At 48.4% G+C, this 26727-nt stretch overlaps 5 non-coding genes and 27 pseudogenes across 5 annotated transcripts; all 32 read left to right on the forward strand.

Moving 5' to 3' along the window:
* The first annotated feature begins 134 nt into the window (after nucleotides 1-134).
* LOC147052701 (5S ribosomal RNA) lies at nucleotides 135-244 on the forward strand (annotated as a pseudogene).
* Nucleotides 245-595: 351 nt separating this feature from the next.
* LOC147052702 (5S ribosomal RNA) lies at nucleotides 596-715 on the forward strand (annotated as a pseudogene).
* A 115-nt stretch (nucleotides 716-830) lies between these two features.
* LOC147052703 (5S ribosomal RNA) lies at nucleotides 831-950 on the forward strand (annotated as a pseudogene).
* A 117-nt stretch (nucleotides 951-1067) lies between these two features.
* On the forward strand, nucleotides 1068-1187 carry LOC147052704 (5S ribosomal RNA; annotated as a pseudogene).
* A 342-nt stretch (nucleotides 1188-1529) lies between these two features.
* LOC147052705 (5S ribosomal RNA) lies at nucleotides 1530-1649 on the forward strand. The gene has a single exon (XR_015067218.1). It is a non-coding gene; the product is annotated as a 5S ribosomal RNA (ribosomal RNA).
* A 116-nt stretch (nucleotides 1650-1765) lies between these two features.
* Nucleotides 1766-1885, forward strand: LOC147052706 (5S ribosomal RNA; annotated as a pseudogene).
* Nucleotides 1886-2001: 116 nt separating this feature from the next.
* Nucleotides 2002-2121, forward strand: LOC147052707 (5S ribosomal RNA; annotated as a pseudogene).
* Nucleotides 2122-2246: 125 nt separating this feature from the next.
* Nucleotides 2247-2366, forward strand: LOC147052708 (5S ribosomal RNA; annotated as a pseudogene).
* Nucleotides 2367-2482: 116 nt separating this feature from the next.
* Nucleotides 2483-2602, forward strand: LOC147052709 (5S ribosomal RNA; annotated as a pseudogene).
* A 115-nt stretch (nucleotides 2603-2717) lies between these two features.
* LOC147052710 (5S ribosomal RNA) lies at nucleotides 2718-2837 on the forward strand (annotated as a pseudogene).
* Nucleotides 2838-2923: 86 nt separating this feature from the next.
* On the forward strand, nucleotides 2924-3033 carry LOC147052711 (5S ribosomal RNA; annotated as a pseudogene).
* A 116-nt stretch (nucleotides 3034-3149) lies between these two features.
* On the forward strand, nucleotides 3150-3269 carry LOC147052712 (5S ribosomal RNA; annotated as a pseudogene).
* A 115-nt stretch (nucleotides 3270-3384) lies between these two features.
* LOC147052713 (5S ribosomal RNA) lies at nucleotides 3385-3504 on the forward strand. The gene has a single exon (XR_015067117.1). It is a non-coding gene; the product is annotated as a 5S ribosomal RNA (ribosomal RNA).
* Nucleotides 3505-3620: 116 nt separating this feature from the next.
* LOC147052714 (5S ribosomal RNA) lies at nucleotides 3621-3740 on the forward strand (annotated as a pseudogene).
* Nucleotides 3741-3858: 118 nt separating this feature from the next.
* Nucleotides 3859-3978, forward strand: LOC147052715 (5S ribosomal RNA; annotated as a pseudogene).
* Nucleotides 3979-4094: 116 nt separating this feature from the next.
* Nucleotides 4095-4214, forward strand: LOC147052716 (5S ribosomal RNA; annotated as a pseudogene).
* An 8950-nt stretch (nucleotides 4215-13164) lies between these two features.
* Nucleotides 13165-13284, forward strand: LOC147052717 (5S ribosomal RNA; annotated as a pseudogene).
* A 115-nt stretch (nucleotides 13285-13399) lies between these two features.
* On the forward strand, nucleotides 13400-13518 carry LOC147052718 (5S ribosomal RNA). The gene has a single exon (XR_015067043.1). It is a non-coding gene; the product is annotated as a 5S ribosomal RNA (ribosomal RNA).
* A 9803-nt stretch (nucleotides 13519-23321) lies between these two features.
* LOC147052719 (5S ribosomal RNA) lies at nucleotides 23322-23441 on the forward strand. The gene has a single exon (XR_015067111.1). It is a non-coding gene; the product is annotated as a 5S ribosomal RNA (ribosomal RNA).
* A 116-nt stretch (nucleotides 23442-23557) lies between these two features.
* On the forward strand, nucleotides 23558-23677 carry LOC147052720 (5S ribosomal RNA; annotated as a pseudogene).
* A 116-nt stretch (nucleotides 23678-23793) lies between these two features.
* LOC147052721 (5S ribosomal RNA) lies at nucleotides 23794-23913 on the forward strand (annotated as a pseudogene).
* A 116-nt stretch (nucleotides 23914-24029) lies between these two features.
* On the forward strand, nucleotides 24030-24139 carry LOC147052722 (5S ribosomal RNA; annotated as a pseudogene).
* Nucleotides 24140-24256: 117 nt separating this feature from the next.
* Nucleotides 24257-24366, forward strand: LOC147052723 (5S ribosomal RNA; annotated as a pseudogene).
* Nucleotides 24367-24482: 116 nt separating this feature from the next.
* LOC147052724 (5S ribosomal RNA) lies at nucleotides 24483-24602 on the forward strand (annotated as a pseudogene).
* A 310-nt stretch (nucleotides 24603-24912) lies between these two features.
* On the forward strand, nucleotides 24913-25032 carry LOC147052725 (5S ribosomal RNA; annotated as a pseudogene).
* Nucleotides 25033-25148: 116 nt separating this feature from the next.
* Nucleotides 25149-25267, forward strand: LOC147052726 (5S ribosomal RNA; annotated as a pseudogene).
* Nucleotides 25268-25392: 125 nt separating this feature from the next.
* On the forward strand, nucleotides 25393-25512 carry LOC147052727 (5S ribosomal RNA; annotated as a pseudogene).
* Nucleotides 25513-25628: 116 nt separating this feature from the next.
* On the forward strand, nucleotides 25629-25748 carry LOC147052728 (5S ribosomal RNA). Its single transcript, XR_015067112.1, has one exon. It is a non-coding gene; the product is annotated as a 5S ribosomal RNA (ribosomal RNA).
* Nucleotides 25749-25865: 117 nt separating this feature from the next.
* On the forward strand, nucleotides 25866-25984 carry LOC147052729 (5S ribosomal RNA; annotated as a pseudogene).
* A 125-nt stretch (nucleotides 25985-26109) lies between these two features.
* LOC147052730 (5S ribosomal RNA) lies at nucleotides 26110-26229 on the forward strand (annotated as a pseudogene).
* A 115-nt stretch (nucleotides 26230-26344) lies between these two features.
* LOC147052731 (5S ribosomal RNA) lies at nucleotides 26345-26464 on the forward strand (annotated as a pseudogene).
* A 116-nt stretch (nucleotides 26465-26580) lies between these two features.
* On the forward strand, nucleotides 26581-26690 carry LOC147052732 (5S ribosomal RNA; annotated as a pseudogene).
* The last annotated feature ends 37 nt before the right edge of the window (nucleotides 26691-26727 follow it).

Here is a 26727-nt window from a genome sequence, read left to right on the forward strand (position 1 = left end):
CCAGGTGCTGAAAGCCTATTTTTACCCCCCCCCCACGTCGATTGTGAAAGGAAAGCCATCAAGTACCGCCATTGCTTGGGACGGTTTCAGGGGCGATTGTGTCTATAAAATGCATAACTTTGGTGAGTTTGACGGCTTACGGCCATACTACCCTGAGAACGCCCGATCACGGAAGTTAAAGCAGGGTCGGGCCTGGTCAGTACTTGGATGGGAGACCGCCTGGGAATACCAGGTGCTGAAAGCCTATTTTTACCACCCCACGTCGATTGTGAAAGGAAAGCCATCAAGTACCACCGTTGCTTGGCACGGTTTCAGAGGCGATTGTGTCTATAAAATGCAAAACTTTGGTGAGTTTGACGGCTTACGGCCATACTGCCCTGAGAACGCCCGATATCGTCTGATCTAGGAAGCTAAAGCAGGGTCGGGCCTGGTTACTACTTGAATGGGAGAATGCCTGGGAATACCAGTTGCTGAAAGCCTTTTTTTTACCCCCCCACGTCGATTGTGAAAGGAAAGCCATCAAGTACCGCCGTTGCTTGGCACGGTTTCAGGGGCGATTGTGTCTATAAAATGCAAAACTTTGGTGAACCTGACGGCTTACGGCCATACTACCCTGAGAACGCCCGATCTCGTCCCATCTCGGAAGCTAAAGCAGGGTCGGGCCTGCTTAGTACTTGAATGGGAGACCGCCTGGGAATACCAGGTGCGGAAAGCCTATTTTTACCACCCAACGTCGATTGTGAAAGGAAATCCATCAAGTAACGCCGTTGCTTGGCACGGTTTCAGGGGCGATTGTGTCCATAAAATGCAAAACTTTGGTGAGTTTGACGGCTTACGGCCATACTGCCCTGAAAACGCCCGATATCGTCCAATCTCGGAAGCTAAAGCAGGGTCGGGCCTGGTTAGTACTTGAATGGGAGACCGCCTGGGAATACCAGGAGCTGAAAGCCTTTTTTTACCCCCCCCCACGTCGATTGTGAAAGGAAAGCCATCAAGTACCGCCGTTGCTTGGCACGGTTTCAGGGGCGATTGTGTCTATAAAATGCAAAACTTTGGTGGGTTTGACGGCTTACGGCCATACTACCCTGAGAACGCCTGATCTCGTCCGATCTCGGAAGTTAAAGCAGTGTCGGGCCTGGTTAGTACTTGGATGGGAGACCGCCTGGGAATACTAGGTGCTGAAAGCCTTTTTTTTACCCCCCCACGTCGATTGTGAAAGGAAAGCCATCAAGTACCGCCGTTGCTTGGCACGGTTTCAGGGGCGATTGTGTCTATAAAATGCAAAACTTTGGTGAGTTTGACGGCTTACGGCCATACTACCCTGAGAACGCCCGATCTCGGAAGCTGAAGCAGGGTCGCGCCTGTTTAGTCCTTGAATGGGAGACCGCCTGGGACTACCAGGTGCTGAAAGCCTATTTTTACCCCCCCCACGTCGATTGTGAAAGGAAAGCCATCAAGTACCGGCATTGCTTGGCACGGTTTCAGGGGCGATTGTGTCTATAAAATGCTAAACTTTGGTGAGCTTGACGGCTTACGGCCATACTACCCTGAGAACGCCCGATCTCGTCCGATCTCGGAAGCTTAAGCAGGGTCGGGCCTGGTTAGTACTTGAATGGGAGACCGCCTGGGAATACCAGGTGCTGAAAGCCTTTTTTTTACCCCCCCACGTCGATTGTGAAAGGAAAGCCATCAAGTACCGCCGTTGCTTGGCACGGTTTCAGGGGCGATTGTGTCTATAAAATGCAAAACTTTGGTGGGTTTGACGGCTTACGGCCATACTACCCTGAGAACGCCCGATCTCGTCCGATCTCGGAAGCTAAAGCAGGGTCGGGCCTGGTTAGTACTTGAATGGGAGACCGCCTGGGAATACCAGGTGCTGAAAGCATATTTTTACCCCCCCCACGTCGATTGTGAAAGGAAAGCCATCAAGTACCGCCGTTGCTTGGCACGGTTTCAGGGGTGATTGTGTCTATAAAATGCAAAACTTTGGTGAGTTTGACGGCTTACGGCCAAACTACCCTGAGAACGCCCGATCTCGTCCGATCTCGGTAGCTAAAGCAGGGCCGGGCCTGGTTAGTACTTGAATGGGAGACCGCCTGGGAATACCAGGTGCTGAAAGCCATTTTTTACACACACACCCCCCCCCACGTCGATTGTGAAAGGAAAGCCATCAAGTACCGCCGTTGCTTGGCACGGTTTCAGGGGCGATTGTGTCTATAAAATGCAAAACTTTGGTGAGCTTGACGGCTTACGGCCATACTACCCTGAGAACGCCCGATCTCGTCCGATCTAGGAAGCTTAAGCAGGGTCGGGCCTGGTTAGTACTTGAATGGGAGACCGCCTGGGAATACCAGGTGCTGAAAGCCTTTTTTTTACCCCCCCACGTCGATTGTGAAAGGAAAGCCATCAAGTACCGCCGTTGCTTGGCACGGTTTCAGGGGCGATTGTGTCTGTAAAATGCAAAACTTTGGTGGGTTTGACGGCTTACGGCCATACTACCTTGAGAACGCCCAATCTCGTCCGATCTCGGAAGTTAAAGCAGGGTCGGGCCTGGTTAGTACTTGGATGGGACACCGCCTGTGAATACCAGGTGCTGAAAGCCTTTTTTTACCCCCCCACGTCGATTGTGAAAGGAAAGCCATCAAGTACCGCCGTTGCTTGGCACGGTTTCAGGGGCGATTGTGTCTATAAAATGCAAAACTTTGGTGAGTTTTTCGGCTTACGGCCATACTACCCTGAAAACGCCCAATCTCGTCCGATCTCGGTAGCTAAAGCAGGGTCGGGCCTGGTTAGTACTTGAATAGGAGACCGCCTGGGAATACCAGGTGCTGAAAGCCTATTTTTACCACCCCACGTCGATTGTGAAAGGAAAACGATTGTGGCGATTGTGTCTATAAAATGCACAACTTTGATGAGTTTGACGGCTTACGGCCATACTACCCTGAGAACGCCCGATCTCGGAAGCTGAAGCAGGGTCAAGCCTGGCTAGTACTTGGATGGGAGACCGCCTGGGAATACCAGGTGCTGAAAGCCTTTTTTTACCCCCCACACGTCGATTGTGAAAGGAAAGCCATCAAATACCGCCGTTGCTTGGCACGGTTTCAGGGGCGATTGTGTCTATAAAATGCAAAACTTTGGTGAGCTTGACGGGTTACGGCTATACTACCCTGAGAACGCCCGATCTCGTCCGATCTCGCAAGCCAAAGCAGGGTCGGTCCTGGTTAGTACTTGAATGGGAGACCGCTTGGGAATACCAGGTGCTGAAAGCCTATTTTTACCCCCCCACGTCGATTGTGAAAGGAAAGCCATCAAGTACCGCCGTTGCTTGGCACGATTTCTGGGGCGATTGTGTCTATAAAATGCAAAACTTTGGTGGGTTTGACGGCTTACGGCCATACTACCCTGAGAACGCCCGATCTCGTCCGATCTCGGAAGTTAAAGCAGGGTTGGGCCTGGTTAGTACTTGGATGGGAGACCGACTGGGAATACCAGGTGCTGAAAGCCTTTTTTTACCCCCCCTACGTCGATTGTGAAAGGAAAGCCATCAAGTACCGCCGTTGCTTGGCACGGTTTCAGGGGCGATTGTGTCTATAAAATGCAAAACTTTGGTGAGTTTGACGGCTTACGGCCATACTGCCCTGAAAACGCCCGATATCGTCCGATCTCGGAAGCTAAAACAGGGTCGGGCCTGGTTAGTACTTGAATGGGAGACCGCCTGGGAATACCAGGTGCTGAAAGCCTTTTTTTACCCCCCCCCCACGTTGATTGTGAAAGGAAAGCCATCAAGTACCGCCGTTGCTTGGCACGGTTTCAGGGGCGATTGTGTCTATAAAATGCAAAACTTTGGTGGGTTTGACAGCTTACGGCCATACTACCTTGAGAACGCCCGATCTCGTCCGATCTCGAAAGTTAAAGCAGGGTCGGGCCTGGTTAGTACTTGGATGCGAGACCGCCTGGGAATACCAGGTGCTGAAAGCCTTTTTTTTATCCCCCCACGTCGATTGTGAAATGAAAGCCATCAAGTACCGCCGTTGCTTGGCACGGTTTCAGGGGCAATTGTGTCTATAAAATGCAAAACTTTGGTGTTTTTGACGGCTTACGGCCATACTACCTTGAGAACGCCCGATCTCGTCCCATCTCGCTAGTTAAAGCAGGGTCGGGCCTGGTTAGTACTTGGATGGGAGACCGCCTGGGAATACCAGGTGCTGAAAGCCTTTTTTTACCCCCCCCCACGTCGATTGTGAAAGGAAAGCCATCAAGTACCGCCGTTGCTTGGCACGGTTTCAGGGGCGATTGTGTCTATAAAATGCAAAACTTTGTTGAGTTTGACGGCTAAAAAAAAATGTGCTTTCAGCAGTTAGCAAACATATTTTTCAAGGTTGTGTTAAACATATAATCATATCAATATAATATCTAGTATTGGAGTGCTTGTGTGGATTGGTGGGGGTGAGGAATGTGCAGGCACACTGCATGAACTTGTTTCTTCTAAGAGTTATGGAACAGGCCCAGGAAGGGAGTACGGGACGGTACGGAACGAAGGGAGTATGTTAGGTCTGAATATGATCAGACATTAAATCACATGCTGGAACAAAGAGGAGAAGACAACCAGGATGAGTTTACTCGCGAGGAGAACGATAGAGAAAGGAAGCTCAGTTACAATCTCCACCAGTTCTGAGTTCCTCCCCCACGTGCTCCTCCTTTTAATGTCTTGGATGCCCTGGCTACAGAGGCGTTGCTACACTGAAGGGAGGGGAGATAGTGGCTGTAGCAACGCTGATTAGCTAAGGAATGTAGTGTAGTGTGAATTGATCTTCTCGACCCCCACATTGGGAGTGCAGAGTCTGCTTTCTTCCCCCAACCAGTTGTCCTCTCCACAGGTGGCCGACTCCTGCTCGACTGTGATCAGATAACTTGAAGCACTTTGAATGTCGCTTACCTGTGGAACAATGCAACTAACCCCTTGCTAAGTTTAACTTCTTAGTAAACTAACACAACACATAATAATAATAATAATATCTAACCTTACTTAAACCTTTCAGCACATATTAAGTAAATGTAAGGTAACTGATATACAGTTCCTTAAACGAACATTGAGTAAATATGGGATAACTTTAATGTGACTTCTTCAAACTGTATATAACCAATTTTGATCATCTACAATCTATGAATCAAAGCTACAGTTAACTAAAAGGAATGAAGTCCCTTTAAACTGACAAAGAACATTTCGCCTATGCAAAGAAGCTCTGCTCATTGTCATTGAAGACTTCTTACAAAACAAACACAAAAGTAACATAAGGACAGGAAGGAAACATAAGGCTGACGGGGATCAAAAGACATTCCTTGAACCAAATAGAAAGCATTTAGTTTAAAGGAGAGTCGTAAACTCATAAAGATAAGGCCTCCTGGTCTGGCAGGCCAAGGCTTCCCCCGAGATTATTCCAACAGAGTACCAGACGATAACACCTCGAGGTGGGTGAGGAGCGAGAACAAAGAACAATACCACGTCCAGGTGGTTGGGCTTCGAGAGGAAAATCCCCAACTCCTGACCACAGTGATGACACCTCGACGGGGAGGAGATGACCATCGACCAATCATCACACAATATTTTGCATGCTTTAATATTCATATTGTGTTTCTTTAAAACTGGGCAACCCGGAAGAATGTGTCGTCTTTTGGTGGTCACAGAAACGCACGAGTTTTAGTGTGAGGGACCCGGGACCCAGGCCTGTATTAGTGCGCTTTGTTAGGAATAAACATTTGGTAAATTTGGTCTGATTGATCTACTGGTCTTCTCTTTGACAGAACGAACTCGCAAAATTGTTAGGTGCGCCAGTGTGTGGATTAGGACATAGAAACTTGTGTTAAGTGTTGATCGTAATTTGGAGTCAGATCAATAGCTAAAATCCGTATCCTAACAATTTCTTGGTGACCCTGACGTGAGGTCAAGAGAAGGGTAATTGGCAACTCGTGGTCTGTATCCAGGACACCGGACAGCGTCTGGGACGCTGTCTCTCGGTCGGCGAACCGTTTGGGAATAAAGTGCACAACGTTGAGCTGGTACAACGTCTCCTCAACCCTGAGCGCTCATCACTGATAAGGTAAGCAGAATACCTGTTACTATAAGTCGAAATTCTGCAAATTGAAAGAGGAAATTTAAGAGGAGACTGTTGTTCAGATCAAATAAAGTGTGCAAGAGATACATACGGCGAATAAGTTTGGAACTTACGTGTGTGACGTGTACGGTAAAGTCAGGGACTTACGCGTATTACGAATAGGTCCGGGACCTAGCCTAGTCGTGGCGGACAAGGGTACGTTGACGAGCGTATTCAAATAGCCAGGTTTTTTTTGAGATCCTGGGAAGTGTGAGGCTTTCCCGAAAACATCCGGTGGTAACAGTTCCTTCTGTGAGAGATCAGACCGCTGAAACATCCAAAATGCCCCAAATTGATAGGAGTGTGTGTGAGATAGTGTGTGATGAGAGGAGTGCGTGTGCTGAGAGGAATGAATGGAGTGAGATAGTGTGTGTGATGAGAGGTGTGTGTGCGCTGAGAGGAATGAATGGAGTGAGATTGAAAGGATGTATGTTGATGTGGAAGCGCAAATTGTGAGTGGCATTGACAGAAAGAAAGTGGCAAAGGAGCGTGTGAGACACCGAAAAGTATTTGCGAAATTGGAAGCTGACAAATTGTTTCAGGGTTTTTCAACAACTTGGGACATGGAACGTCTCTCACGGCAATTGCAGCAAAAAGAGAGTCAGGTGCTGAAAAGAAAGCTCTCCTTAGAGGATGAGCATAAAAGGGGCCGGCTGGCGTAAGCGCAAGGTGCTCGAGAAGCACATTAGGGAGAGAGAGGAAGAGCGACGCTCTTTGCACAATGTGGCAACAGTTGCAACAGCTTTGTTTGCCACTCAGAAGAAACTGCCCGTAGAAAGTGTTGTTGTTAGTGTTGAAAGAGCAAGTGGAAACAGAAAGAGCGTTCACAGCGAGACTGAGGAGGGAGGTGCCCTTGCCACAAGTAGCAGCGCCCCTGTTTGAAAACATTAAAATGACTTTTCCACAACCCACCGATTTGGCCCCCACTATGTTTCCTTATTATGTGAAAATGTCACCTGCCCAACATTATGTAACATGTGTGGAGAGTTGGATTGAAACCACAGGTCGCCATCCGACTCTCACGCACGGGGCAGAGGTGCTCTTCTGGACGGCGCTGGTGGATGGACTTCCGCCAGATGTGAAGAAGCAGCTAATGTCAGACCCTGACATTCCGGTTTGTGCCGAGGAACGATTTAAACGTCATCTTTTGCATCACTGCAGAATGTTTACTGAGTCACAAGCTAAAGTTGATAACGAGACAGACGCATTATCCAAACAGTTGTTGAAATTACAGTTGGCAAAAATGCATGGTGAAGCTAGACAGTCTAAATCACAGAAAAAGGAAATGCAAATGTCACAGGCTCCTCAGGTGGTGGGACGCGGAAGGGGCCAGTTCCGGGGCGGATACAGAGGCCGGGGAGGGAGTGCACCTGCTTACCCGGGGAGGGCGACATACAAAAACCATTCGCCCAACGCATGCTACATCTGCGGCGAAACCGATCACTGGGCAAGAGAGTGCCCGCAGTATCGACCGCACGGAGCCGGCCGTCCAGCCGGAGGCCCGCCACATCAACCCGAGGAGCCGATACAACAAACACGAACAGCTCCCTCGAGTGGACGACCCTGGCAACAGCCACAAGCACACAGAGGTCAGTACTATCAACATGATGATCTCTGGTGTGGACAATTCGAATAGGGATGCCCGGGGAGCCAGAGAAGCAGCGGCCCGGCGGAGCCAATGCTTCATGTGACAGTGGAGGGAAAACCTGTGCAGATGCTGGTGGACACAGGCGCAACATATTCATCAATAAACACTGCCCTTCCTGTATCCTCACTGTCAAAGAAAACAACAACTTTGGTCGGCTTCTCGGGAAAACCACAAACTCTGCCTTTTACCAAACCACTTGAGACTGTGATCACCCGGACGGGGTGTAGACTCTGGCACAAATACATCCATTCCACGGACACCCCAATCAATTTGATGGGGAGGGACTTGTTGTCAGCCGTTGAAGCCAGAATTCTGTGTGGGCCAGAGGGAGTGATTATTCAATTTCCAAATGGCGTCAGCATCCAGTGCTCACAACAAATACAACAACATGGCTGGAGCCAGAGACCCCTGCTGGTGGTGGTGTGTTCTCGACCTACCTACTGTGGAAACCCTGGATCTGCTCACTGACGCCATACCACCCACCTGTTGATCCTTTGCATTGCACTCTATATTATGACCGAAAAGTGATGATGTATATCGGGATTTGTTTGAAAATATTGCACATGTGGGATTTAACTTCATCACGCATTTTGATTGGTAAAGAGGGAGTTGCAGCGGCAACTGAACTGACACATGAACAAATGCAGTGGTTCAAAATGACAGAGAAAGGGGTGCCACACATTTCCCTAGCTATTGCCCCAGGACACAAGGCCAGACAATTGGGCTCAATGGTCAAGCAGTTGTTGCAACAGACCGATTGGCGGAAAACTCACATTCCTAATTTGTACTGGTCTAGGTCTCAGCATGCATACCAAATTAAACAACCCATGGCAGACAGGATTGCTGGAGATGATGTTGGTGTTCCGCGGTCCAGTAATCTGGACGGGGAACACCCAGACTCCTGTTTGCGTCCTACGTTGAAGCCTAAGCCCGGCCTGTTTCAGCCGACCCCGTGGCTGGGAGCAGAGGTGATCATTGATTTCACCGACATGTATACAAGAGTGAATGGGAAACGCTTTTTGCTTGTGTTGGTTGACGCTTACTCAGGCTGGCCTGAGGCATATCCGTGCTCGAAAGAAGATTCTGCTGCTGTGATCAAGGCTTTGATCACCCATTACATCCCCACGCATGGTTTTCCCGCCCTGATCCGCTCTGACAATGGTACACACTTTAACAACAAAGCCTTGGCCAAGGTGGAATCAATTTTGCGTTTGAAGCATCGATTCGGCTGTGTCTACCATCCTCAGAGCCAGGGCAAAGTTGAACGAATGAACCGGACGTTGAAGGAAAAAACTGGCCAAAATGATTGCTCAAATGAGAATGAATTGGCTCCAAGCGATTCCGCTTGCCTTGTTGTCTGTGCGGCAATCTGTTAACAGGCACACTGGATTTGCACCGTTTGAATTGATGACAGGTCGTCTAATGCCGGGACCAGCAACGACGCTCGTCCCACCGGAGGATGTTACGGTACCAAATTGGTCTCATACAGCATAAGGGTCCTATTTGTCTGCTTTGGTGTCCAGTGTTTCTGCACAGATTGGAGAGAAAACCGCTGCGGCGGAGGAAGGCGTGTCGGTGGAGAAACAGCTCACATGTACACGTCTACGTCAGAGTCATCTCCAGAAAGTGGACGGAGCCCAGGTGGAAGGGCCCCATTTCGTGTCTTGGCCAGGACGTCTCACGCGGCCCAGAGCGACTTCAAAGGACGCCGGTGGTATCACTACTCACACCTACGTCGGGCCCCAGAGTTTGTTCCGTCAAGATGAAGGTATTCTTGTTTGGCCGTGTCCCGGACCCGGCCAAAGGGGGGAGACAGAAGGAGAAGGAGCAGCAATACGGAAAAGTAAAGGAGAGGGCTCGAAAGGTTTTTCGGATTTTTCAGAATTAAGTGGTTTTCTCTGGGCACTCCGGTTTCCTCCCACATCCCAAAAACATGCTTGGTAGGCCGATTGAAGACTCTAAATTGTCCCTAGGTATGAGTGCGAGTGCGGATGGTTGTTCGTCTCTGTGTGCCCTGCGATTGGCTGGCAACCGATTCAGGGTGTCCCCCGCCTACTGCCCGATGACGGCTGGGATAGGCTCCAGCACGCCCGCGACCCCCGTGGGGACAAAGCGGTTCAGAAAATGACTGACTGACTGAATTTTAGTAGTGCTATTTTTAGTAGGTTGTCTTTTTGTGTGGACATTGATGACAATTGATGAGACTATCCAGCAGAAAACGTCCCAGATTCAAATTTTACCCACTTATAAACAATACCGATGCAAAGGAGAAGTAGTTTTTGAGGCTGAGGTGAACACAACAGAAGAGCTCTCACGAGAAGAACAGGGAGGTTTGAGACAGAGATGTGACAGCGGAAATTGGCAAATGCATGTCACGTTGTTTAATTGGACAGAGACAAACCAAACGTTACAGGACAAACTGGAAAAGTACCAGAGAAGGGTGTGGAGGAAGCAAATTGAAAAGGTAAGGGAAATATTGGATTTAGCCCCACCAGACAGAGAAGGGACATGTATTCACCAATGTAAAGAGGATGGACGGTTTGTAGTTGCTTCATGTCATGGACAAAAGAAGTTAACAATATGGAAAAATGTGGTTGTTTTATTTTATTTATGGTTTTTCAATGCTTAGGGAATGAGTTTGGTTTGTCCTCGGTTGAGAGGGCATTGGAGAGTCACGGCATACAATTATTCACTAAAAAAGAAAGCCCGTTTTTGACAACCATGTGACTCAACAAAATATGACATGTTTAAAGTTAAAGGGGACCGGCATAAGTATTGGGACAATAGATTCCACATGGTGGAAATTCAATTTCAAATTCAAAAATTTGTCACTGACTGTAACCTCTCCTCTCTCTCGTGCAGACATCTGGTTGTGGTGTGGTGATGACAAATTATATGATCGCTTGCCAAAGAATGCATCAGGTATCTGTGCCCTCGTGTCTTTGATAATGCCTGTGGTGGTTGTCCCCATTGAAATACAGAATCTCAATTGGGACCTGGAGTCCCCATTGGCGGAGCTCCTGAAGCGAGCCAAAAGAGACGTTTTGCCCCGTGGTTGAGCGACGACGATCCAACATATATTGACGCTATAGGAGTGCCCCGGGGTGTACCAGATGAGTATAAACTCGTTAATCAAGTGGCCTCGGGATTCGAAAGTATCTTCCTATGGATCACCCCCAATAAAAATGTAGACCGTATTAATTACGTTCATTACAATGTCCAACGACTTGGTAATTATACAGCTGAATCATTTGCCGCAGTTCATGAACAATTGGCCGCAACGTCATTAATGGCGTTCCAAAATAGAATTGCGTTGGACATGCTATTGGCTAAGGAACATGGTGTGTGTGGAATGTTTGGTGATGCATGTTGTACTTTCATCCCAAACAACACGGCACCAGGGGGACGACTGACCAAGGCGTTGGAAGGACTAAGGACACTGAATAAAAAGATGAAAGATCATTCAGGTGTACACACCGATATTTGGTTTGATTGGATGAAAACGTTTGGAAACTGGAAAGGGCTCATCATGTCTGTGCTTGTTGCTGTGGCTATTTTTACTACAATTATGATGTTATGCGGTTGTTGTTGTGTTCCATGTATTAGATCACTCACTGTCCGGTTGATCGAGAAAACCGTTGGCCCGTTGCCACCGATGGGCCAATATACCCTGGTGGCTCAACATGAGCCGCGGGAGGAAGAAAGGACCGATAGCGCACTGGTAGATATTTGCTAGAGTCGCGGGTGATGACCTCATAAATGAGGTCATGAGAGGGAATAAAGGGAAATGTGCTTTCAGCAGTTAGCAAACATATTTTTCAAGGTTGTGTTAAACATATAATCATATCAATATAATATCTAGTATTGGAGTGCTTGTGTGGATTGGTGGGGGTGAGGAATGTGCAGGCACACTGCATGAACTTGTTTCTTCTAAGAGTTATGGAACAGGCCCAGGAAGGGAGTACGGGACGGTACGGAACGAAGGGAGTATGTTAGGTCTGAATATGATCAGACATTAAATCACATGCTGGAACAAAGAGGAGAAGACAACCAGGATGAGTTTACTCGCGAGGAGAACGATAGAGAAAGGAAGCTCAGTTACAATCTCCACCAGTTCTGAGTTCCTCCCCCACGTGCTCCTCCTTTTAATGTCTTGGATGCCCTGGCTACAGAGGCGTTGCTACACTGAAGGGAGGGGAGATAGTGGCTGTAGCAACGCTGATTAGCTAAGGAATGTAGTGTAGTGTGAATTGATCTTCTCGACCCCCACATTGGGAGTGCAGAGTCTGCTTTCTTCCCCCAACCAGTTGTCCTCTCCACAGGTGGCCGACTCCTGCTCGACTGTGATCAGATAACTTGAAGCACTTTGAATGTCGCTTACCTGTGGAACAATGCAACTAACCCCTTGCTAAGTTTAACTTCTTAGTAAACTAACACAACACATAATAATAATAATAATATCTAACCTTACTTAAACCTTTCAGCACATATTAAGTAAATGTAAGGTAACTGATATACAGTTCCTTAAACGAACATTGAGTAAATATGGGATAACTTTAATGTGACTTCTTCAAACTGTATATAACCAATTTTGATCATCTACAATCTATGAATCAAAGCTACAGTTAACTAAAAGGAATGAAGTCCCTTTAAACTGATAAAGAACATTTCGCCTATGCAAAGAAGCTCTGCTCATTGTCATTGAAGACTTCTTACAAAACAAACACAAAAGTAACATAAGGACAGGAAGGAAACATAAGGCTGACGGGGATCAAAAGACATTCCTTGAACCAAATAGAAAGCATTTAGTTTAAAGGAGAGTCGTAAACTCATAAAGATAAGGCCTCCTGGTCTGGCAGGCCAAGGCTTCCCCCGAGATTATTCCAACAGAGTACCAGACGATAACACCTCGAGGTGGGTGAGGAGCGAGAACAAAGAACAATACCACGTCCAGGTGGTTGGGCTTCGAGAGGAAAATCCCCAACTCCTGACCACAGTGATGACACCTCGACGGGGAGGAGATGACCATCGACCAATCATCACACAATATTTTGCATGCTTTAATATTCATATTGTGTTTCTTTAAAACTGGGCAACCCGGAAGAATGTGTCGTCTTTTGGTGGTCACAGAAACGCACGAGTTTTAGTGTGAGGGACCCGGGACCCAGGCCTGTATTAGTGCGCTTTGTTAGGAATAAACATTTGGTAAATTTGGTCTGATTGATCTACTGGTCTTCTCTTTGACAGAACGAACTCGCAAAATTGTTAGGTGCGCCAGTGTGTGGATTAGGACATAGAAACTTGTGTTAAGTGTTGATCGTAATTTGGAGTCAGATCAATAGCTAAAATCCGTATCCTAACACGGCTTACGGCCATACTACCCTGAAAACGCCCAATCTCGTCCGATCTCGGTAGCTACAGCAGGGTCGGGCCTGGTTAGTACTTGAATGGGAGACTGCCTGCGAATACCAGGTGCTGAAAGCCTATTTTTACCACCCCACGTCGATTGTGAAAGGAAAGCCATCAAGTACCACCGTTGCTTGGCACGGTTTCCGAGGCGATTGTGTCTATAAAATGCAAAACTTTGGTGAGTTTGACGGCTTACGGCCATACTGCCCTGAAAACGCCCGATATCGTCCGATCTCGGAAGCTAAGCAGGTTCGGGCCTGGTTAGTACTTGGATGGGAGACCGCCTGGGAATACCAGGTGCTGTAAGCTTTTACATATTTACTTATTTTTCACTTCAATCGTTCAAGCAATTTTTTACAACACCCATCACGTATGACATTTGGGAAACTGCAAGCGTAGCTTCAACTCCGACATTGAAACTAAAACCCGAGTGTTAGAGATGTTCCGACTCTAACTTATTTTGCAAGAACCACACGGGAGACAGTATGTCCTTTGAACACTTGCAAGTGGAGAATTTGTTCGTTACTGTAGATACAGCAATGTCCGAACAAAGTCTGCCGTTGCATTCATGCAAGACAGTATTTAGAAGAAGGGTGGGGTGAGAGTGGCCAAGGTGGGGGTGACAATTTACATGTGTCGTGGTCACCTCAGCAAATGGTTAACCACTTCAGATGGTCCCAGTTAAAACAAAGTTCATCATTCTAGTCTACATCCCAACATAATCATACGATCAAGATAGTTCATAAACCCTAACATATCCCTCCTGTTTATCATATGATTATGTCCACCCCGATCAATCAAACATAAGTAAGAAAATATAATGAAGAAATAAAAACAACAATAAAATCAACACACAGAAACAGCAGATCTGCCAAGATGGCGGCGCGTGCACACGCAGCGGCCTCTCTCCGTCCCAACCGATCGGTGTTTTGTTCATCTAATAAGTGTTTGTCAGACAGTTTTATGTGTTTGTCTGATCGTACCATGTTGCGCTACAAGTACAGCAGGCAGGTTCTGCTCGACATCGGCGAAAGCGAGTTTTGCGGCGTTTCGGACTTTGATACGGGGACATTAAAGTCACTGGGACTGCTCCGGCCTGAATCATCGCCGGACTCGTCTGCTACTCCTTCCCCGGACAAGCAGCGTCGGAAGCGGTGTGCGAGGAGGCAGAAGAGGGGAAAGCGCGGAGGCGTCCGGGCCAGGCTAGCGGCGAACCCGACTCGCCCGGCCGTGCCTTCCATTCTTCTGGCGAATGTCCGGTCGCTGGACAACAAGATGGATTACATTCATCTGCTGAGATCCACGAACCGGGCAGTGAGCAACTGCTGCGTGTTCGTGTTCACTGAAACTTGGCTGAATGTCAACATTCCGGACTCTGCTGTGCAACTGGAGCGGCTGGCGTGCTTTCGAGCGGACCGGGCAATTGAAGAAGGAGGGAAATCGCGTGGAGGAGGTATATGTGTCTACATCCGCGACGAATGGTGCCGGGACTCTGTAGTGGTATGCAGGCACTGCTCGCCACTGGCGGAGTTTGTGATCGTTAAGTGCCGTCCTTTTTACCTACCAAGGGAGTTTGCTGCGATTCTGCTTGTCGCGGTCTACATCCCGCCTTCCAACGTTGGAAGTGACAGGATCACGGCCCTTAATGAACTTTATCGGGCTGTCAGTGATCAGCAGACGGCGCACCCTGACGGTCTCATCATCTTCGCTGGTGATTTTAATCATGCTGACCTGAAGTCTGTCTTTCCAAAGCTTCACCAGCATGTTACTTTTCCAACGCGTGGTGGCAGCTTCCTGGACTTGGTCTACACTGCACATAGAGGAGCTTTCAAGGCCACCCCCCTCCCCAACATCGGACTTTCTGACCACGTCACCGTTCTGCTTACCCCCGCGTACAGACAGAGAGTGAGAACTTCCAGGCCGGTTCGCAAACGTGTTAGGGTGTGGCCTGAGGGGGCCTCTGATGCTCTTCGGGACTGCTTTGGCACTACAGACTGGGAAATGTTTAAGCAGGCAGCCACTTGCGACAATCGGACGGACATTGAGGAGTATGCTGACTCTGTGACCTCTTACATCGCTAAGTGCATTGATGATGTGACCCTCACAAAGTACGTCGTCACTCGGGCTAACTGGAAGCCATGGCTGACAGGGGCTGTCCTTGGGCTCCTGAGGGCCAGAGACAAAGCCTACAGGGCTGGGGATGCAGCGAGCGTGCGATCAGCAAGGGCGAAACTGTCCCGGGGCATCGAGGATGCGAAAAAGGCGTTCTCTTCCAAGATTACTGCTCACTTCAAAGACAGCAAGGATGCTCGGAGCCTGTGGCGAGGCATACAGACAATCACGGACTACAAGCCCGCGCCGCAGAGCTGTGAGGGCGACGTCCCTCTGCTCAACGAACTGAACCGCTTCTTTGCTCGCTTCGACGCTCAGAACGACACTTGCCCGCTGAAGAACCCTCCCCATCCGGACGAGCAGCCTCTGTGCCTCTCTGCCGTTAGCGTGAGGAAGACGCTTGCTGCTATCAACACCCGTAAGGCGGCGGGCCCGGACAACATCCCGGGACGGGCGCTGAAGGACTGCGCTGAGGAGCTGATGGATGTCTTCACGGACATCTTTAACATTTCCCTGCGGCAGGCCGTCGTCCCGTCTTGCTTCAAGGCTGCCACCATCATACCTGTGCCGAAAAATCCTGCTCCCTCCTGCTTCAATGACTACCGCCCTGTGGCACTGACCCCCATCGTCATGAAGTGCTTTGAGAGGCTTGTCTTGGCGCACGTCAGATCTGTTCTTCCCCCCACCGTGGACCCCTTCCAGTTTGCCTTCCGACCCAATCGGTCCTCTGAGGATGCCATCTGCTCTGCCCTCCACTCTGCCCTCACCCACCTGGAGAACAGGGACTCGTATGTGAGATTGCTGTTTGTGGACTTCAGTTCTGCATTCAACACCATTGTTCCACAGCGTCTCATTTGCAAACTTGTCAAGCTGGGCCTCAGTTCCTCCCTTTGCAACTGGCTACTGGACTTCCTCTGTCAGAGGCCTCAAGTAGTGCGTGTGGGCGACAGTGTCTCCGGCAGCATCACGCTGAGCACGGGGGCCCCTCAAGGCTGCGTGCTCAGTCCGCTGCTCTTCACCCTGCTGACGCATGACTGCACTGCGACCTACGGCAGCAACCGCGTGCTGAAATATGCCGACAACACGACTGTGGTGGGTCTGCTCACCGGTGGCGACGAGACTCACTACAGATCGGAGGTCGACCTTTTGGCCGCTTGGTGCAGGGACAACAACCTTCTGCTGAACGTCAACAAGACCAAGGAGATTATCATTGACTTCCGGAAGGGTCACACCCACCACCTGCCGCTGACCGTCGACGGAGCTGTGGTGGAGAGAGTGAGTAGCACCAGATTCCTGGGGGTGCACATCAGTGAGGACCTCTCCTGGACCACCAACACTGCGTCGCTGGTGAAGAAGGCCCAGCGCCGCCTGTACTTTCTGCGGAAACTCAGGCGGGCAAGTGCTCCTCCCGCCGTCATGACCACATTCTACCGTGGCACCATTGTGAGCGTTCCTCCAGCTGCATCGCTGTGTGGGGTGGTGGCTGCTCTGAGTACAACATGAAGGCCCTGCAGCGCATAGTGACCACTGCGAGTAAAATCATCGGGGCCCCACTCCCCTCCCTGAAGGAAGTTTACGCCTCCCGTCTCACCCGCAAAGCGGCTCAGATTGTGTGTGATGAGAGTCACCCCGCTCACTCTTTGTTTGTACTTCTGCCCTCTAGGAAGAGATACAGATGCCTGCGCTCCCGCACCACCAGACTCAGGGACAGCTTCGTGCTCCAAGCTGTCCGGATCCTGAATTCCCTCCCCCCTCCACCCTCTGCTACATGACGTCCTGCTCTTTTGCGCTATGATCTGGCTGTCTGCTATTAGCGCGCTTGTTCCATTTTGCTGCTCTTATTTGTCTATTTATTTATTTATTGTTTATTATTTGGGTTATTTGCTTATTACTTATTTGTTGCTCTTGTCTGTTCGTTTTTACTCTTTGTGCTGTTTGATGTGCGTGTTGTGTACTGTCTAGTCACCGTGGGACGATGGGAAACGTAATTTCGATCTCTTTGTGTGCCTGGCATGTGAAGAAATTGACAATAAAGCGGACTTTGACTTTTGACTTGATATCATTGTACCCATCACTTGCGAAGCATTTTTGATAGTCAAATCATTAAGTTTCTGTAAAACATGCTCGGCTAAACATCATCTACGCAATCTACGTAGATCAATTTTAGTGTGTGAGTGAAAAACCTGCGGCAAGATGTTATAATGCAGGAAAAGTCTCACACGGTCCCTCTGCCTTAGGCGACCATAATGTTATCAATAACAACAGTCAAGACAAAAACTGCTCGTGATTGTTCAGCCGTCGGGGGCTTGGCACGGCCACTGTTGGAGGGTGAGCACAATTCTCACCCCCTCTGCAGCACTGCTTCGTCGGGGGAGAACCTGGAAGTGTCTGCCGCGCGGTTGTCGTCTTCAGTCTTCAGTGGCCAGGGTAGACTACCTGGCCACCAAGGGGGAAGAGGATTATTCTGCCTCTATTTGAATTGGGGGCGGGGACGCTGTCGATGGTGGATCTGCTTCCTTGCTGGAACCGTCGTGTTGCAGTCATCAAGTCCAGAACCATCCTGTTTTGTAAGACCATTAGCCTAATAGCCTGAATCGCTCTGTTTTGTCCATCACTGACCCCAGACAGGATCATGAGAGTCAAAGGTCACAACAGCCCTGCGTCGACGTCCAGAAGAGTTGCGTGCTGTCGTCAACTGATGATGTATTCTGTAGGTGTGGTCTGTCACCCACACTGGTGCACACACTCTTGTCCAGTTGGCGGGCAGCATCGGACAACCTTTTTGATCACAAAGCCACCAGCCATTCTGTATGAAGTAGGTTCTGTTTGATGGCGCAGCCATGTTGGTAGGAGAGCCCTCACCACTTGAAATGGCTCTCTTATCCTGACACTCAGCGGTGATGTCCAAAGCTCCCATCCAGTGTCCTCCTGGAGAGCAGTCGTCGTTGATGCATTTGTGGGTCTCGTTTCCTTGGATGTAACATGTGTAGTTCACTCCAGCTGGTCTCTCTGTGTAGGCCACTTGCGGCAATGTTCGTCCTTTAACAGTTGCGTTGACATTAACCCAAAAGAGTTCGATCACAGGTTCTTTTCTGTGAGTCCAGGGCGGTAGGGGTAGCATCACTGACTGTGACAGCATGGTGCTGAAATCCAAACCCCTCCCACAAAGGCCATGCATTTGCTTCAGTGACAGTCATTGTTCTGGCCTCCAGGTCAACTTTTGTGGAGGAAGGGGGGGAGTTTGGAACACACACATAGCATTCCTCCTGTGTGTGAGCTCTCACAGTGAACTTTACGCACCGGTACCAAGTGTAGGTTTTGTATGGGTTTCTGGGGTCCCATGACCAGTCCTCGAAATTCTCATCATGTGACCATCTTCTTCCACGAATGACACTGTCCATTGGTCCATTCAGATGAGCCCACAAACCATAGCACACTCCAACCACAGCGCAGCATAGAATCCACCTGGCATATGGAATTCCGTTGCTACTAGGATGGCAGAGACACCGGGACATCTCCTCGCCTAGCGGAGTGGGGATCGCTGGATTCTTCACCAACGTTGAGACGTTCCACCCTAAGCGATGAAACCCCTTTGAAGTCGGACTTCCCCACCACTCCGAATGAGGGGTCCAGCACTCTCTGCAACTTGCAGTGGCTGAGGTGAATCCAGCTGGGCCGTTCAGCAATCTTTACTGTAGTGGGGGTAGTCAGCAAGACTTGGAATGGTCCCTCCCACCGTGGGCTGGCCTAGTTCTTTCTTTTGATGACCTTGATGTAGACCCAGTCTCCTGGCTTGATGAGGTTGTCAACCTGTGGGGAAGGAAGACCAGGCGGCACTAAATTTGCATTTAACACATCTTTCATTTTGAGCGTTCTGATCATGTAATCTGCCAAGGTCTGTTCTTCATCTGCTTTTTGTAAATCTGCAGGGAACACAGGTAGTCTATATGGTCTCCCATGTATAATTTCAAAAGGCGTTAGCCCTTCTGAATTGGGGGTGATTCTCATATAGAGTTTCACCAAGTCTAGGCACTCCGGCCAGGCTCTGCCTGTTGATTCCATGTATTTTTCCAACCTGCTTTTGATAGTAGCGTTTGCTCGTTCAACCAGGCCTGCACTGGATGGGTGCCAAGCACAGTGGTTTTTTAACGTTATCCCAAAATGTACAGCCATGTTTTGTACAACTTGGTTCACAAAGTGTGGACCATTGTCACTGTAAATGATCTGCGGGATGCCATGAACCGGTATGACGGTTTTGCAAACGGCTTGTGCCACTGTTAAGGCATCTGCTCGTTTAGATGGAACTATTTCAACCCATTTGGAAAATGTATCAATCATCACTAGACAGTATTTGTGAGGTCCACTTTGTGTGAGTTCAATAAAATCCATGTGCATGATTTAGAATGGGTAAGACGGTTTTGGAAAGGAGCCTCTCTTAGGTCTCATGTTTCCTTGTGGATTATGTTTCACACAAACAGGACATGCTTTACAAAAATTTTTTTAAGTAAGAATCTAAACCAAAGGTAGTGAATTGACCTCATCCCTCCTGTCAACACATGGCAAGGCCCATGTGTCGCAATTGCTGCTGCCTTAAAAAGTGTTTAGAAGCGTGTGTGGGTCAGGCACATTAGGTGCTGCTTCATTTACTACTCGGAAATCTTGTATCATTCGCCAATCAATTTTATTGGCCTTTTGGACTGGAAAAACAGGAGTCTTGCAAGGAGAATCCAAGCACTTCCTAAGGATTCCTCCTGACAAAAGACCATCTATGACAGGGGCTGTCCCATTTATTGCCGCCTGGTTTAAAGGAGATTCTCTGATCCCGGTTAGATTTGGATGTTAAGTCCTGTAGCAAATGGTTCCTTTGATCAGTCAAACAAATGTTGATGAGCCAGGGAAGCGCATAAGCGCGTGCCCTTCAAAACACCCACATCACTTCCTCATAGCTTCGTTAGTAATTAGCAACAACTTTTTCTTTGGGTTTTTTGTTTTTGTTTTCTTAGCATTTAACTTGCACAAAATCACTCTTTCGTCAAAGTTGCTCTACTAATCTCCCATAGTAGTCTCGAACAACCTCAACTATTCAACCTATATTTTCCTTTCATTCAGGAAATCATTCATCCCTGCTCATTTGCATCTCACACACAGTCACCGAAGAGGAGTCTTTTCATCACATTTGTCTGAAGTTATCCAAGTCCTCCACACAACATTCATATACCATTCTCAACACACACAAAAAAAACAGCTTGCGAATTAATCAGATTTTTTTTTTTCTTTTTTTTAAATTAACCAACTCAATCTCTCGAATTTAACTAAAATATAGAAGTTTGTAGACTCTTACAACACAACTAATCAATTATTTTTTCAAATTTAGTTTTGCAGTGTGTGAAATCCACAATTTTGCTTCATCCAATTCCAGAAAACATGTTTTCTCTGTCTTTCGAATTTGTCATCAGGATGAGACACTAATGAGCACTAGTGTAAACCAGTTTCTGCCTACAAACAGATTTCTTTCTTTTCTTCTCTTTTTTATTTATTTTTATTCTTCAAAAGTGGTCTAACGAATTTCTTTTGGACACAGGTTTAGCCAATTTTATCAGTTTAACAAATATGCACACACGTACAGCTCTCGGTGCGAGGGGAGGGGACCTGACATCAATGATTCGTCACAAGCTGGCCATTTCTTGCGGTCGATCATGAAGCTGGTCCCACCCACGCACGCGAGGACAGCACATTCAAATTTTTCTTTTTATCTTTTAGAAACAAGTTGTATTACTTTACCACTTGATTTGCAAATTTTAACTTCAGTGTGCACACATAATTTGACCCCTTGTCATTTGTCGTTGGGCATACAATCAGCATTGTCATACGTCTTGTATGTACAGGAGTTCTAATAACCCCAAAAAAATGTTTTAAACCAAAAGTAGGAGCATGAGAGGTCAAAGAGGAGGAAGCCCGTTTTGCTGAAAATTTGGCTTTTCCTCTGCCCCTTCCTCCACCCTTTGATTGGTCTTGTTTTGCATAACGACACTCTCTCGCAAAGTGTCCTCGTCTCCCACAGTACCAACAGTTGTCAGAATCTGGTGGGGGTTTTGAACCATATGGCGGCCTTGCGTCTGCGCACTGGGGCCTTATTGTGTTCTGGTCTGACAAACACTTGTGACCTCATCACTTTTTATCTTTCCATTTTTGGTCTTTTGAATTTGTTCTCTTAGCTCTTGTGAAGTTTTCAACCACACTCTAGCACATTGGAAGTCTCTCTCTTTTCTTTCCTTTCTCAATCCCTTTTGTCTTCCTAGCCACACTCTCCTCCAAAACATCAACCACTATTTTCCACATTTCAACTTTCAACTTCCCTTCTACTCCATACTTTTTCTTCCACTTTGGCATGTATCGCATACAATTAAGAAATCTACTTGCCATGTACTTCTCATCACCTTCAAGAGCTAGAGATTTACCGTTTTTATTTCCTATCTTAACTTGATATTTTTAGATTTTTCCATTTTTTTTTCAATTTTTTGTTTTTCTTTTTGGAGGATCCTCAATGTAGGATTAAATTGACCCTTCAACAAAATTGCCTCTTAGTCAAATTCTCCTACCAGTCACACACTCAACCACACAACTTAGCGCTTTTTAACTTTTAGGCCTATCTCGGATGGGTGCAAAAACCCTTCCAAACAGCTAGGAAAAAACGGACAAAAAAGAACCTACGCCCTTCTCCAATTAAGAAAAAGAATCTCTGTCTTTTTTAACCCGTTCCATCCACTGGGTCTAGAACCCCAGCTGTTTCTTAGCCTGGACAAACCAAACCGTAAACCTCATAGCTCGGACAAACCAAAGCCGTATATCTCATAGCCCGGACAAACCAAAGCCGTATATCTTATAGCCCGGACAAACCAAAGCCGTATATCTTGTGCACCTTTAACTTTTTATGCGTTTCACAACAACACAATCACACAATTTCAGGGCTTTAACTTACTTGTCCCCTGGTTCGTTGCACTGCCGGATCCCGTCAATCCACTGTTGTCCGACGAAGGCAGACCTAAGATTCTGGCCCAGTGAAGAATTTTCTTGCCAGGTCTTTTCTTTACCAGGTCCTCCTAATGGACGCTGGCTTGTCGACAATGCAGCACGTCGTCCTCCGTCGATCAGCAGTGGGTATGTTGGATCCGGGTCACGGCACCAAAATGTTAGAGATGTTCCGACTCTAACTTATTTTGCAAGAACCACACGGGAGACAGTATGCCCTTTGAACACTTGCAAGTGGAGAATTTGTTCGTTACTGTAGATACAGCAATGTCCGAACAAAGTCTGCCGTTGCATTCATGCAAGACAGTATTTATTGAGAGAAGAAGGGTGGGGGTGAGAGTGGCCAAGGTGGGGGTGACAATTTACATGTGTGGTGGTCACCTCAGCAAATGGTTAACCACTTCAGAGGGTCCCGGTTAAAACAAAGTTCATCATTCTAGTCTACATCCCAACATAATCATACGATCAAGATAGTTCATAAAGCCTAACACCGAGTTTGAAACGTAAACTGTGTGGTGTCATCCATAGCATTGTAGTTCACGTTTCTTACCGCTAGAGAGCAGACTACGTACAGTGAATAAAGAGCCTGGCGCCCTGTGAACTCAAAGCAGCAGTCTTTATTTGTAAAATAACACATTGCGCTTCCATGGACTGTTTCCCCCCTTTTCATGACATTTGATACAGCAACATGCAGGTCCCAACGGAAAATTCGTGCTACCACACAAAAAGCTGTCAATAACTTTTCATGATAGCCATGTTTCCATTAAACACCGAAAGTCTTGGAAGAAAGCCTTTTTCGGACCTGGTTGTGACATGGATGGGAGACCGCCTGGGAATACCAGGTGCTGAAAGCCTATTTTTACCCCCCCCCACGTCGATTGTGAAAGGAAAGCCATCAAGTACCGCCATTGCTTGGCACGGTTTCAGGGGCGATTGTGTCTATAAAATGCAAAACTTTGGTAAGTTTGACGGCTTACGGCCATACTACCCTGAGAACGCCCGATCTCGTCCGATCTCGGAAGCTAAAGCAGGGTCGGGCCTGGTTAGTACTTGAATGGGAGACCGCCTGGGAATACCAGGTGCTGAAAGCCTTATTTTTACCCACCCACGTCGATTGTGAAAAGAAAGCCATCAAGTACCGCCGTTGCTTGGCACGGTTTCAGGGGCGATTGTGTCTATGAAATGCAAAACTTTGGTGGGTTTGACGGCTTATGGCCATACTACCCTGAGAACGCCCGATCTCGTCCGATCTCGGAAGTTAAAGCAGGGTCGGGCCTGATTAGTACTTTAATGGGAGACCACCTGGAAATACCAGGTGCTGAAAGCCTTTTTTTTACCCCCCCACGTCGATCGTAAAAGGAAAGCCATCAAGTACCGCCGTTGCTTGGCACGGTTTCAGGGGCGATTGTGTCTATAAAATGCACAACTTTGATGAATTTGACCGCTTACGGCCACACTACCCTGAGAACGCCCGATCTCGTCCGATCTCGGAAGCTAAAGCAGGGTCGGGCCTGGTTAGTACTTGGATGGGAGACCGCCTGGGAATACCAGGTGCTGAAAGCCTTTTTTTACCCCCCCCACGTCGATTGTGAAAGGAAAGCCATCAAGTACCACCGTTGCTTGGCACGGTTTCAGGGGCGATTGTGTATATAAAATGCAGAACGTTGGTGAGTTTGACAGCTTACGGCCATACTCCCCTGAGAATGCCCGATCTCGGAAGTTAAAGCAGGGTCAGGCCTGGTTAGTACTTGAATGGGAAACCGCCTGGGAATACCAGGTGCTGAAAGCCTTTTTTTTACCCCCCCCACGTCGATTGTGAAAGGAAAGCCATCAAGTACCGCCGTTGCTTGGCACGGTTTCAGGGGCGATTGTGTCTATAAAATGCAAAACTTTGATGAGTTTGACGGCTTACGGCCATACTACCCTGAGAACGCCCGATCTCGGAAGCTGAAGCAGGGTGGGGCCTGGTTAGTACTTGGATGGGAGACCGCCTGCGAATACCAGGTGCTGAAAGCCTTTTTTTACCCCCCCCACGTCGATTGTGAAAGGAAAGCCATCAAGTACCGCCGTTGCTTGGCACGGTTTCAGGGGCGATTGTGTCTATAAAATGCAAAACTTTGGTGAGTTTGACGGCTTACGGCCATACTACCCTGAAAACGCCCAATCTCGTCCGATCTCGGTAGCTAAAGCAGGGTCGGGCCTGGTTAGTACTTGAATAGGAGACCGCCTGGGAATACCAGGTGCTGAAAGCCTATTTTTACCACCCCTCGTCGATTGTGAAAGGAAAGCGATTGTGGCGATTGTGTCTATAAAATGCACAACTTTGATGAGTTTGACGGCTTACCCATACTACCCTGAGAACGCCCGATCTCGGAAGCTGAAGCAGGGTCAAGCCTGGCTAGTACTTAGATGGGAGACCGCCTGGGAATACCAGGTGCTGAAAGCCTTTTTTAACCCCCCCCACGTCGATTGTGAAAGGAAAGCCATCAAGTACCGCCGTTGCTTGGCACGGTTTCAGGGGCGATTGTGTCTATAAAATGCAAAACTTTGGTGGGTTTGACGGCTTACGGCCATACTACCCTGAGAATGCCCGATCTCGTCCGATCTCGGAAGCTAAAGCAGGGTCGGGCCTGGTTAGTACTTGAATGGGAGACCGCCTGGGAATACCAGGTGCTGAAAGCCTGTTTTTACCCCCCCCACGTCGATTGTGAAAGGAAAGCCATCAAGTACCGCCGTTGCTTGGCACGGTTTCAGGGGTGATTGTGTCTATAAAATGCAAAACTTTGGTGAGTTTGACGGCTTATGGCCAAACTACCCTGAGAACGCCCGATCTCGTCCGATCTCGGTAGCTAAAGCAGGGCCGGGCCTGGTTAGTACTTGAATGGGAGACGGCTGGGAATACCAGGTGCTGAAAGCCATTTTTTACACACACACCCCCCCCCACGTCGATTGTGAAAGGAAAGCCATCAAGTACCGCCGTTGCTTGTCACGGTTTCAGGGGCGATTGTGTCTATAAAATGCAAAACTTTGGTGAGCTTGACGGCTTACGGCCATACTACCCTGAGAACGCCCGATCTCGTCCGATCTCGGAAGCTTAAGAAGGGTCGGGCCTAGTTAGTACTTGAATGGGGGACCGCCTGGGAATACCAGGTGCTGAAAGCCTTTTTTTTACCCCCCCACGTCGATTGTGAAAGGAAAGCCATCAAGTACCGCCGTTGCTTGGCACGGTTTCAGGGGCGATTGTGTCTATAAAATGCAAAACTTTGGTGGGTTTGACGGCTTACGGCCATACTACCCTGAGAACGCCCGATCTCGTCCGATCTCGGAAGCTAAAGCAGGGTCGGGCCTGGTTAGTACTTGAATGGGAGACCGCCTGGGAATACCAGGTGCTGAAAGCCTACTTTTACCCCCCCCCACGTCGATTGTGAAAGGAAAGCCATCAAGTACCGCCGTTGCTTGGCACGGTTTCAGGGGTGATTGTGTCTATAAAATGCAAAACTTTGGTGAGTTTGACGGCTTACGCCAAACTACCCTGAGAACGCCCGATCTCGTCCGATCTCGGTAGCTAAAGCAGGGCCGGGCCTGGTTAGTACTTGAATGGGAGACCGCCTGGGAATACCAGGTGCTGAAAGCCATTTTTTACACACACACCCCCCCCCACGTCGATTGTGAAAGGAAAGCCATCAAGTACCGCCGTTGCTTGGCACGGTTTTAGGGGCGATTGTGTCTATAAAATGCAAAACTTTGGTGAGCTTGACGGCTTACGGCCATACTACCCTGAGAACGCCCGATCTCGTCCGATCTCGGAAGCTAAAGCAGGGTCGGGCCTGCTTAGTACTTGAATGGGAGACCGCCTGGGAATACCAGGTGCGGAAAGCCTATTTTTACCACCCCACGTCGATTGTGAAAGGAAAGCCATCAAGTAACGCCGTTGCTTGGCACGGTTTCAGGGGCGATTGTGTCTATAAAATGCAAAACTTTGGTGAGTTTGACGGCTTACGGCCATACTGCCCTGAAAACGCCCGATATCGTCCGATCTCGGAAGCTAAAGCAGGGTTGGGCCTGGTTAGTACTTGAATGGGAGACCGCCTGGGAATACCAGGTGCTGAAAGCCTTTTTTTACCCCCCCCACGTCGATTGTGAAAGGAAAGCCATCAAGTACCGCCGTTGCTTGGCACGGTTTCAGGGGCGATTGTGTCTATAAAATGCAGAACTTTGGTGAGCCTGACGGCTTACGGCCATACTACCCTGAGAACGTCCGATCTCGGTAGCTAAAGCAGGGCCGGGCCTGGTTAGTACTTGAATGGGAGACCGCCTGGGAATACCAGGTGCTGAAAGCCATTTTTTACACACACACACCCCCCCCCATGTCGATTG

This window comes from Syngnathus leptorhynchus, chromosome 8 (genome assembly GCF_054491065.1).
Source record: "Syngnathus leptorhynchus isolate UIUO chromosome 8, UIUO_Slep, whole genome shotgun sequence".
Taxonomy (NCBI): Eukaryota; Metazoa; Chordata; class Actinopteri; order Syngnathiformes; family Syngnathidae; genus Syngnathus; species Syngnathus leptorhynchus.